At 49.6% G+C, this 12,041-nt stretch overlaps 1 protein-coding gene across 1 annotated transcript in view; it reads left to right on the top strand.

Moving 5' to 3' along the window:
• rftn2 (raftlin family member 2) overlaps window positions 1-12,041 on the top strand; it is a 172,773-nt gene that overhangs the window by 94,957 nt on the left and 65,775 nt on the right. The window lies entirely within an intron of this gene.

The following is a 12,041-nucleotide window of genomic DNA, read 5'->3' as shown; positions in this document are numbered from 1 at the left end:
CAACAGGAAGTCGGCCATTTTGGTTCAAAGTTCGTTTACGCAAAACGAACTCGTCCGAGGGGTTACGCCCGATCGGCTCCAAATTGGGTTCAGAACATCGTCAGACCTAGCTGAGCTTATCTTGTGCTCCGCAGGTCTGTAGCTCAAAGCGCTTGGCCTCTGGCGTGCCCCGAAGTTTGGCGACTGTTTCGGTGCTCGCCATGTAAATACGAACGGCTCTCATGCCCACATACTTGATCGTAGACGCTTCAAACTTGGTGCAAAAATCTATAGCGAGACCCTGAACGATCCGATACATTATTTGCCTACATCGCTCATAGCGCCCCCCGGTGGTAACAGGAAACGTACAAAAATTCGTTAAAAATACGTAGTTCACTAAATCGACTTCGTTCCACTTCTAGTACATGCTGAACCAGTTGCTGAAGCTACATTATGAACGCTTTGAAGATACGACGAACGGCGTCCGTGTGCCGCCGCGGCGACTGACGATTTTTTGTCGTAAAATTACGTTTGCCTATTACGCGCACATACTTCGTCGTAGCCACTTGAAATTCAAAGGACATGACGTTGGCTCCGCCCTGAATGTTTTGATGTATCGACTTCCTGCCTGGCTCATAGCGCCCCCCGGTGGTAACAGGAAGTACGCAAAAAATCATTAAAAATCCATACTTCACCCGATCAACTCCATTCCACTTGTAAAACATGCAGAACCAGTTGGTGAAGCTACATTATGAACGCTGTGAAGCTACGATTAATGGCGTCCCTGTGGGGGCGTGGCTAACATCAATTCCTCGCCATGAAAATACGTTTGGCTTTTTGATGGCTTTAATGAACTCGTATCATCATGAAACTTGATACACAGGTCCAGGGTGGAGACCTCTTCCATCTGATAGGGGTGTCGCTCATGTGGCCCCCTAGTGGAAACAGGAAGTGCCATTTTTTGCATCAACATTGTCCGATTTCCACGAAACTTCACATGTGTGATGAGGGACTGACCCTGAACACACCTGCACGCATCCCATTACTGCCCCCTAGTGGACGAACCTTTAACAGCTCATAACTCCCTCATGCTTTGTCCGATTTCCAAGAAACTTCACATGTGTGATGAGGGACTGACCCTGAACACACCAGACCACATGCGGTGACTGCCCCCTGGTGGATGAACGAAACATTGCATTTTTGGCCTCCTTCCAGGTTTTTTCTCCATTTCTGCTCCGCGCCACGGCCCCGGCGTGCCTCAGGCCCCGCGGTGGCATGGGCGAGCGAGGGCCCGCCATCGCCGCTTGCGGCTTTAATTAGGCCCGAGCGGCGAGTAGCACTCGCCCGAGGGGCTATTGAAATCGCGCTGTTTATTATTCTTATTTATTATTCTTGCGGTCTTTAAACCCCAATTTGGCCCCTTTCCCCAACTCGAAAATGCGTGAATTTTTGGTGGGACGTCCGGCCTCATCCGAAATTCGATATTTTGTGGTGGTCGCACATGTCCGACGCGAAATGGCGAAATAGCGCCCCCTAGAAAGTTGAAAAAAGCCCATAGGGACTTTCGCTAACTTTGCCCTAGACCGACAAAATTCGGTACACTTATCTACCATACCCAGATATACAAAAAAGCCTCTTAATGTCATGGTGAAATCCCAACAGGAAGTCGGCCATTTTGATTTTGATTTTTCCCGCCTAAAATTAACTCCTCCCAGAGCGTTCGCCCGATCAAGTTCAAATTAGGTACACCACATCTCCAGACCTAGCTGAGCTTATCTTGTGCTCCGTGAGTCCGTACGTCAAAGGGCGTGGCTGCCAGCGCTCAATTCACTTTGGCGTGCTCGCCATGTACATACGAGTGGCTCTCACGCCCACATACTTCATCCAATCAACTTCAAACTTGCTGGACATGATGATGGCTCCGCCCTGAACGTCCCGATATATTAACTTCCCACGTAACTCATAGCGCCCCCCGGTGGTAACAGGAAGTGTACTAAAATTTGGAAAATGTACATACTTTGCCCCATCAACTTCATTCCACTTCTACAACATGCAGAACCAGTTGGTGAAGCTACATTATGAAGACTGTGAAGCTACGAGTAATGGCGTCCGTGTGGCGACGCGGTGACCATTCCTCGCCATGACAATACGTTTGCCCTTTGGATGGCTTCATTGAACTCGTATCAACATGAAAATTGGTACACAGGTCCAGGGTCACGACCTCAACGTTTCTATGTGCTCATAGACGATCTCACTCATTCGCCCCCTAGTGGAAACAGGAAGTGCCATATTTTACATCAACATTGTCCGATTTCCACGAAACCTCACATGTGTGATGAGGGACTGACCCTGAACACACCTGCACGCATCCCATTACTGCCCCCTGGTGGACGAACCTTTAACTGCTCATAACTCCTTCATGCTTTGTCCGATTCACTCCAAACTTCACATGAGTGATGAGGGGCCGCCCCTGAACGCACCACACCACATGCGGTGACTGCCCCCTGGTGGATGAACGAAACATTGCATTTTTGGCCTCCTTCCAGGTTTTTTCTCTCTTTCACCTTCGCGCCACCGCCCCCGCACGCCTCAGGCCCCCGCGGTCGCATGGGTCGAGCGAGGGCCGATCATCGCCGCTTGCGGCTTTAATTAGGCCCGAGCGGCGAGTAGCACTCGCCCGAGGGGCTATTGAAATCGCGCTGTTTATTATTAGGGCCCGAGCCTGTGTCAACGACCCAGGGAGGTCCCTATTGTTATTCGACATGCACATTAGTCGACGTGCCAGCCGACGAGTAACAACAAGTAAGCAAGCAAGTACTCAAGTACTGCATAGACCTGGCAGCAAAAACCCCAGATATTGTAATGTTTATTCTTATTATTAGGGCCCGAGCCTGTGTCAACGACCCAGGGAGGTCCCTATTGTTATTCGACATCCACACCGATCACCGACAAGCAACAAGTAATCAAGCAAGTAATCAAGTAATCAAGTACTCAAGTGACCTGGTTGGAAAAAACGCTACCTTGAAATGCAAATGTTTATTATTATTATTATTATTATTATTATTATTATTCCGCGAGTTCGAACCAGATTTCGACCCCTTTCCCAAGCCGAGAAACGGATGAAATTTAACACACAGGGGGGGAAGCCCAAAAATTGCGATTCTATGGTGGTCTCGCATGTGGGCGTGGCCAAATGGCACCACAGCGCCCCCTAGACCGCGCATAGGAAATGGCAGTCTGCGACACCGATTTGTCCGAAACTTGGTAAACATATTCATCAACCAAAGATCTTCAAAAAATCTCATTACGGACATACCCGACAACCAACAGGAAGTCGGCCATTTTGCTTCAAAGTTGGTTTACGCAAAACGAACTCCTCCGAGGGGTTACGCCCGATCGGCTCCAAATTGGGTAGAGAACATCGTCAGACCTAGCTGAGCTTATCTTGTGCTCCGCAGGTCTGTAGCTCAAAGCGCTTGGCCTCTGGCGTGCCCCGAAGTTTGGCGACTGTTTCGTTGCTCGCCATGAAAATACGAACGGCTCTCATGCCCACATACTTGATCGTAGACACTTCAAACTTGGTGCAAAAATCTATGGCGAGACCCTGAACGATCCGACATATTATTTGCCGACGTCGCTCATAGCGCCCCCCGGTGGTAACAGGAAACGTACAAAAATTCGTAAAAAATACGTAGTTGACCAAATCGACTTCGTTACACTTCTAGTACATGCAGACCCGGATGGTGAAGCTACATCATGAACGCTTTGACCCTACGAGCAACGGCGTCCGTGTGCCGCCGCGGCGACTGCCGATTTTTTGTCGTAAAATTACGTTTCCCAATTACGCGCACATACTTCGTCGTAGCCACTTGAAATTCAAAGGACATGACGTTGGCTCCGCCCTGAACGTTTTGATATATCGACTTCCTGCCTGGCTCATAGCGCCCCCCGGTGGTAACAGGAAGTACGCAAAAATTCGTTAAAAATCCATACTTCACCCGATCAACTTCATTCCACTTCTAATACATGCAGAACCAGTTGCTGAAGCTACATTATGAACGCTGTGAAGCTACGACGAACGGCGTCCGTGTGCCGCCGCGGCGACTGGCGATTTTTTATCGTACAATTACGTTTGCCTTTTTTGTGGCTTTAACGAAGTCGTGTCCTCACGAAATTTCATACACAGGTCAAGAATGGCGAGCTCTTTCAGGGGATAGAGTCGTTTCCCATGGGCGTGGCTAAATGCCTCAATAGCGCCCCCTTGAAGTTTTTCTGAAATTCTCCATAGACAAATTTCGCTTACTTTGTCGTACACATACGAAACTCGACACACACGTGTATCATACCCAAACATACAAAAAATTGAATTGGAGCCACGCCCTAAACCCAACAGGAAGTCGGCCATTTTGGTTAGCATTTCTTTGACGCAAAACGAACTCCTCCGAGGGAGTTCGCCCGATTGACTTCAAATTGGGCACGGAACATCTCCAGACTGAGCTGATTACGGCTTGTGCTCCGCAGGTGTGTAGGTCAAAGGGCGTGGCTGCTAGGGCACGGCCAAGTTCCCGAATTCAGCTAAAAAGGTTTAAATGCTATCGCGCCCACAGATTTGATCGCAGTGGCTTCAAACTTGGTGCACATGATGATGGCGTGACCCTGAACGATCCGACATATTATTTTCCTACGTCACTCATAGCGCCCCCCGGTGGTAACAGGAAGTGCGCTAAAATTAATTAAAAATACATAGTTGCCCCCATCAACTTCATTCCACTTCTAAAACATGCCGAACAAGTTGGTGAAGGTATTTCGTGAACGCTGTGACGCTACGGCTAATGGCCCCCTTGTGGCGGCGACAGGAATAGCGCTCCACCGTGAACTGCCACCTCCCACGGATTTTGCCCGATTGACTTCATATTCGCTACAGATCATCAGGAGACCGAGCTGGTCAAACACTATTAAAAGCTTTTCTCTACGTGAAACGGCGTGGCTGCTAGGGGGCGACAAAGTTGGTCAACTGCTCGTTTAGTCGCCATGCTATTACGTTTGCCTTCCACGCCCACATACTTGGTCGTAGTCACTTCAAAATTTCAGTACATGATCAGGGGCCCGCCCTCTACGCCTCCATTTGATCGTACGCTAGCTCGCTCAAGACGCCCCCTTGTGGACACAGGAAATGTCGCGTTTTGCATCGACATTGTCCGATCGGCTCGAAACTTCACATGTGTGATGAGGTCACGACCCCGTACCCAACGGCCCGCATCCCGTTACCGCCCCCTGGTGGACGAACCGTAAACCTGCCGTAACTCCATCGTACGTTGTCCGTTTTGCTCGAAACGTCGCGTGTTCGACGAGGGGACCGCCCTCGACGCAGCCGCCCACGTCCGGTTGCGCGCGGGGGTTTTCGAAGAGCGGCCCGGGGGTAGCGGGGACGCCGAGTGGCGTGGAGCGAGGGCCCGTCATAGCCGCTTGCGGCTTTAATTAGGGCCCGAGCCTGTGTCAACGACCCAGGGAGGTCCCTATTGTAATTCGACATCCACATAAATCGACGTGCAAGTCGACGAGTAACAACAAGTAAGCAAGCAAGTAACCAAGTACTGCATAGACCTGGCAGCAAAAACCCCAGATATTGTAATGTTTTTTATTATTATTCTTACCCATAGTAAATCGCCTTTTTGGAGGCCTGAACATGCCGTAAAACGAACGATATTTGCCATGCACATGGGGACGGCCCAAAAATTTTGTTTTTTAAAGTCGTTAAAAATGGGCGTGGCCAAATGGCAAAATAGCGCCCCCTACAAACTTTTCAAAAACCCATAGGGAAAAAAATGACGTTAACGAAAGCGGACCAAAGTCGGCAGACATATTTATCAATGCGAGATGAACAAAAAATCCTCTTATGGCGAAGCCCAAAACCCAACAGGAAGTCGGCCATTTTGGTTCAAATTACGTTTACGCAAAACGAACTCCTCCGAGGGGTTACGCCCGATCGGCTCCAAATTGGGTCCAGGACATCGTCAGACCTAGCTGAGCTTATCTTGTGCTCCGCAGGTCTGTAGCTCAAAGCGCTTGGCCTCTGGCGTGCCCCGAAGTTTGGCGACTGTTTCGGTGCTCGCCATGTAAATACGAACGGCTCTCATGCCCTCATACTTGATCGTAGACGCTTCAAACTTGGTGCAAAAATCTATGGAGAGACCCTGAACGATCCGACATATTATTTGCGTACGTCGCTCATAGCGCCCCCCGGTGGTAACAGGAAACGTACAAAAATTCGTTAAAAATACGTAGTTGACCAAATCGACTTTGTTCCACTTCTAGTACATGCAGACCCGGATGGTGAAGCTACATCATGAACGCTTTGACCCTACGAGCAACGGCGTCCGTGTGCCGCCGCGGCGAAAGTGTATCATCCCAATTTAAATTTCGTTTGCCTTTCACGCGCACATACTTCGTCGTAGCCACTTGAAATTCAAAGGACATGACGTTGGCTCCGCCCTGAACGTTTTGATGTATCAACTTCCTGCCTGGCTCATAGCGCCCCCCGGTGGTAACAGGAAGTACGCAAAAATTCATAAAAAATCCATACTTCACCCGATCAACTTCATTCCACTTCTAATACATGCAGAACCAGTTGCTGAAGCTACATTATGAACGCTGTGAAGATACGACGAACGGCGTCCGTGTGCCGCCGCGGCGACTGACGATTTTTTATCGTACAATTACGTTTGCCTTTTTCGTGGCTTTAACGAAGTCGTGTCCTCACGAAATTTCATCCACAGGTCAAGAATGGCGAGCTCTTTCAGGGGATAGAGTCGTTTCCCATGGGCGTGGCTAAATGCCTCAATAGCGCCCCCTAGAAGTTTTTCCGAATTTCTCCATAGACAAATTTTGCTTACTTTGTCGTACACATACGAAACTCGAAACACACGTGTATCATACCCAAACATACAAAAAATTGAATTGGAGCCACGCCCTAAACCCAACAGGAAGTCGGCCATTTTGGTTAGCATTTCTTTGACGCAAAACGAACTCCTCCGAGGGAGTTCGCCCGATTGACTTCAAATTGGGCACGGAACATCTCCAGACTGAGCTGATTACGGCTTGTGCTCCGCAGGTGTGTAGGTCAAAGGGCGTGGCTACTAGGGCACGGCCAAGTTGCCGAATTCAGCTAAGAAGTTTGCAATGCTATCACGCCCACAGATTTGATCGCAGCGGCTTCAAACTTGGTGCACATGATGATGGCGTGACCCTGAACGATCCGACATATTATTTTCCTACGTCACTCATAGCGCCCCCCGGTGGTAACAGGAAGTGCGCTAAAATTCATTAAAAATACATAGTTGACCCCATCAACTTCATTCCACTTCTAAAACATGCCGAACAAGTTGGTGAAGGTATTTCATGAACGCTATGACGCTATGGCTAATGGCCCCCTAGTGGAGGCGACAGGAATAGCGCTCCATCGTGAACTGCCACCTCCCACGGATTTTGCCCGATTGACTTCATATTCGCTACAGATCATCAGGAGACCGAGCTGGTCAAACACTATTAAAAGCTTTTCTCTACGTGAAACGGCGTGGCTGCTAGGGGGCGACAAAGTTGGACAACTGCTCGTTTAGTCGCCATGCTATTACGTTTGCCTTCCACGCCCACATACTTGGTCGTAGTCACTTCAAAATTTCAGTACATGATCAGGGGCCCGCCCTCTACGCCTCCATTTGATCGTACGCTAGCTCGCTCAATACGCCCCCTTGTGGACACAGGAAATGTCGCGTTTTGCATCGACATTGTCCGATCAGCTCGAAACTTCACATGTGTGATGAGGTCACGACCCCGTACGCAACGGCCCACATCCCGTTACCGCCCCCTGGTGGACGAACCGTAAACCTGCCGTAACTCCATCGTACGTTGTCCGTTTTGCTCGAAACGTCACGTGTTCGACGAGGGGACCGCCCTCGACGCAGCCGCCCACGTCCGGTTGCGCGCGGGCGTTTTCGAAGAGCGGCCCGGGGGTAGCGGGGACGCCGAGTGGCGTGGAGCGAGGGCCCGTCATAGCCGCTTGCGGCTTTAATTATTATTCTTACCCATAGTAAATCGCCTTTTTGGAGGCCTGAACATGCCGTAAAACGAACGATATTTGCCATGCACATGGGGACGGCCCAAAAATTTTGTTTTTTAAAGTCGTTAAAAATGGGCGTGGCCAAATGGCAAAATAGCGCCCCCTACAAACTTTTCAAAAACCCATAGGGAAAAAAATGACGTTAACGAAAGCGGACCAAAGTCGGCAGACATATTTATCAATGCGAGATGAACAAAAAATCCTCTTATGGCGAAGCCCAAAACCCAACAGGAAGTCGGCCATTTTGGTTCAAATTTCGTTTACGCAAAACGAACTCCTCCTAGGGGTTACGCCCGATCGGCTCCAAATTGGGTCCAGAACATCGTCAGACCTAGCTGAGCTTATCTTGTGCTCCGCAGGTCTGTAGCTCAAAGGGCTTGGCCTCTGGCGTGCCCCGAAGTTTGGCGACTGTTTCGGTGCTCGCCATGTAAATACGAACGGCTCTCATGCCCACATACTTGATCGTAGACGCTTCAAACTTGGTGCAAACATCTATGGCGAGACCCTGAACGATCCGACATATTATTTGCGTACGTCGCTCATAGCGCCCCCCGGTGGTAACAGGAAACGTACAAAAATTCGTTAAAAATACGTAGTTGACCAAATCGACTTTGTTCCACTTCTAAAACATGCAGACCCGGATGGCGAAGCTACATCATGAACGCTTTCACCCTACGAGCAACGGCGTCCGTGTGCCACCGCGGCGAAAGTGTATCATCCCAATTTAAATTTCGTTTGCCTTTCACGCGCACATACTTCGTCGTAGCCACTTGAAATTCAAAGGACATGACGTTGGCTCCGCCCTGAACGTTTTGATGTATCGACTTCCTGCCTGGCTCATAGCGCCCCCCGGTGGTAACAGGAAGTACGCAAAAATTCATTAAAAATCCATACTTCACCCGATCAACTTCATTCCACTTCTAATACATGCAGAACCAGTTGCTGAAGCTACATTATGAACGCTGTGAAGATACGACGAACGGCGTCCGTGTGCCGCCGCGGCGACTGACGATTTTTTATCGTACAATTACGTTTGCCTTTTTCGTGGCTTTAACGAAGTCGTGTCCTCACGAAATTTCATCCACAGGTCAAGAATGGCGAGCTCTTTCAGCGGATAGAGTCGTTTCCCATGGGCATGGCTAAATGCCTCAATAGCGCCCCCTAGAAGTTTTTCCGAATTTCTCCATAGACAAATTTTGCTTACTTTGTCGTACACATACGAAACTCGAAACACACGTGTATCATACCCAAACATACAAAAAATTGAATTGGAGCCACGCCCTAAACCCAAGAGGAAGTCGGCCATTTTGGTTAGCATTTCTTTGACGCAAAACGAACTCCTCCGAGGGAGTTCGCCCGATTCACTTCAAATTGGGTACAGAACATCTCCAGACTAAGCTGATTACGGCTTGTGCTCCGCAGGTGTGTAGGTCAAAAGGGCGTGGCTGCTAGGGCACGGCCAAGTTGCCGAATTCAGCTAAGAAGTTTGCAATGCTATCACGCCCACAGATTTGATCGCAGCGGCTTCAAACTTGGTGCACATGATGAGGGCGTGACCCTGAACGATCCGACATATTATTTTCCTACGTCACTCATAGCGCCCCCCGGTGGTAACAGGAAGTGCGCTAAAATTCATTAAAAATACATAGTTGACCCCATCAACTTCATTCCACTTCTAAAACATGCCGAACAAGTTGGTGAAGGTATTTCATGAACGCTATGACGCTACGGCTAATGGCCCCCTAGTGGAGGCGACAGGAATAGCGCTCCATCGTGAACTGCCACCTCCCACGGATTTTGCCCGATTGACTTCATATTCGCTACAGATCATCAGGAGACCGAGCTGGTCAAACACTATTAAAAGCTTTTCTCTACGTGAAACGGCGTGGCTGCTAGGGGGCGACAAAGTTGGTCAACTGCTCGTTTAGTCGCCATGTTATTACGTTTGCCTTCCACGCCCACATACTTGGTCGTAGTCACTTCAAAATTTCAGTACATGATCAGGGGCCCGCCCTCTACGCCTCCATTTGATCGTACGCTAGCTCGCTCAATACGCCCCCTTGTGGACACAGGAAATGTCGCGTTTTGCATCGACATTGTCCGATCAGCTCGAAACTTCACATGTGTGATGAGGTCACGACCCCGTACGCAACGGCCCACATCCCGTTACCGCCCCCTGGTGGACGAACCGTAAACCTGCCGTAACTCCATCGTACGTTGTCCGTTTTGCTCAAAACGTCACGTGTTCGACGAGGGGACCGCCCTCGACGCAGCCGCCCACGTCCGGTTGCGCGCGGGGGTTTTCGAAGAGCGGCCCGGGGGTAGCGGGGACGCCGAGTGGCGTGGAGCGAGGGCCCGTCATAGCCGCTTGCGGCTTTAATTCTTATTTATTATTCTTGCGGTCTTTAAACCCCAATTTGGCCCCTTTCCCCAACTCGAAAATGCGTGAATTTTTGGTGGGACGTCCGGCCTCATCCGAAATTCGATATTTTGTGGTGGTCGCACATCTCCGACGCGAAATGGCGAAATAGCGCCCCCTAGAAAGTTGAAAAAAGCCCATAGGGACTTTCGCTAACTTTGTCTTAGACCGACGAAATTCGGTACACTTATCTACCATACCCAGATATACAAAAAAGCCTCTTAATGTCATGGTGAAATCCCAACAGGAAGTCGGCCATTTTGATTTTGATTTTTCCCGCCTAAACTTAACTCCTCCCACAGCGTTCGCCCGATCAAGTTGAAATTAGGTACACCACATCTCCAGACCTAGCTGAGCTTATCTTGTGCTCCGTGAGTCCGTAGGTCAAAGGGCGTGGCTGCCAGCGCTCAATTCACTTTGGCGTGCTCGCCATGTACATACGAGTGGCTCTCACGCCCACATACTTCATCCAATCAACTTCAAACTTGCTGGACATGATGATGGCTCCGCCCTGAACGTCCCGATATATTCACTTCCCACGTAACTCATAGCGCCCCCCGGTGGTAACAGGAAGTGTACTAAAATTTGGAAAATGTACATACTTTGCCCCATCAACTTCATTCCACTTCTACAACATGCAGAACCAGTTGGTGAAGCTACATCATGAACGCTGTGAAGCTACGAGTAATGGCGTCCGTGTGGCGACGCGGCGACCATTCCTCGCCATGACAATACGTTTGCCCTTTGGATGGCTTTATTGAACTCGTATCAACATGAAAATTGGTACACAGGTCCAGGGTCACGACCTCAACGTTTCCATATGCTCATAGGCGATCTTACTCATGTTGCCCCCTAGTGGAAACAGGAAGTGCCATATTTTACATCAACATTGTCCGATTTCCACGAAACTTCACATGTGTGATGAGGGACTGACCCTGAACACACCTGCACGCATCCCATTACTGCCCCCTGGTGGACGAACCTTTAACTGCTCATAACTCCTTCATGCTTTGTCCGATTCACTCCAAACTTCACATGAGTGATGAGGGGCCGCCCCTGAACGCACCACACCACATGCGGTGACTGCCCCCTGGTGGATGAACGAAACATTGCATTTTTGGCCTCCTTCCAGGTTTTTTCTCCCTTTCACCTTCGCGCCACGGCCCCCGCACGCCTCAGGCCCCGCGGTGGCATGGGGCGAGCGAGGGCCGATCATCGCCGCTTGCGGCTTTAATTATTATTATTATTCTTCCGACATTTCGTGCCCCAATTTCGCCCCTTTCCCAAATGCGAAAATGCGTATACTTTTGCACGGACGTCCGGCCTGATCCGAAATTCGATATTTTTGGGTGGTCGCACATGGTCGACGCGAAATGGCGAAATAGCGCCCCCTACAAAGTCAAAAATGCCCATAGAGAATTTTGCTATCTAACTTTGTCCTATGCTCACAAAATTCGGTACACATATGTATTATACCCAGATATACAAAAAAGCCTCTTGACCTCATGACCTCAACCCAACAGGAAG

The sequence above is a fragment of the Trachurus japonicus genome, chromosome 21 (assembly GCF_045865225.1).
Source record: "Trachurus japonicus isolate A0001 chromosome 21, Traja_1.0".
NCBI lineage: Eukaryota > Metazoa > Chordata > Actinopteri > Carangiformes > Carangidae > Trachurus > Trachurus japonicus.
This window is presented reverse-complemented; position numbering and strand designations above follow the sequence as displayed.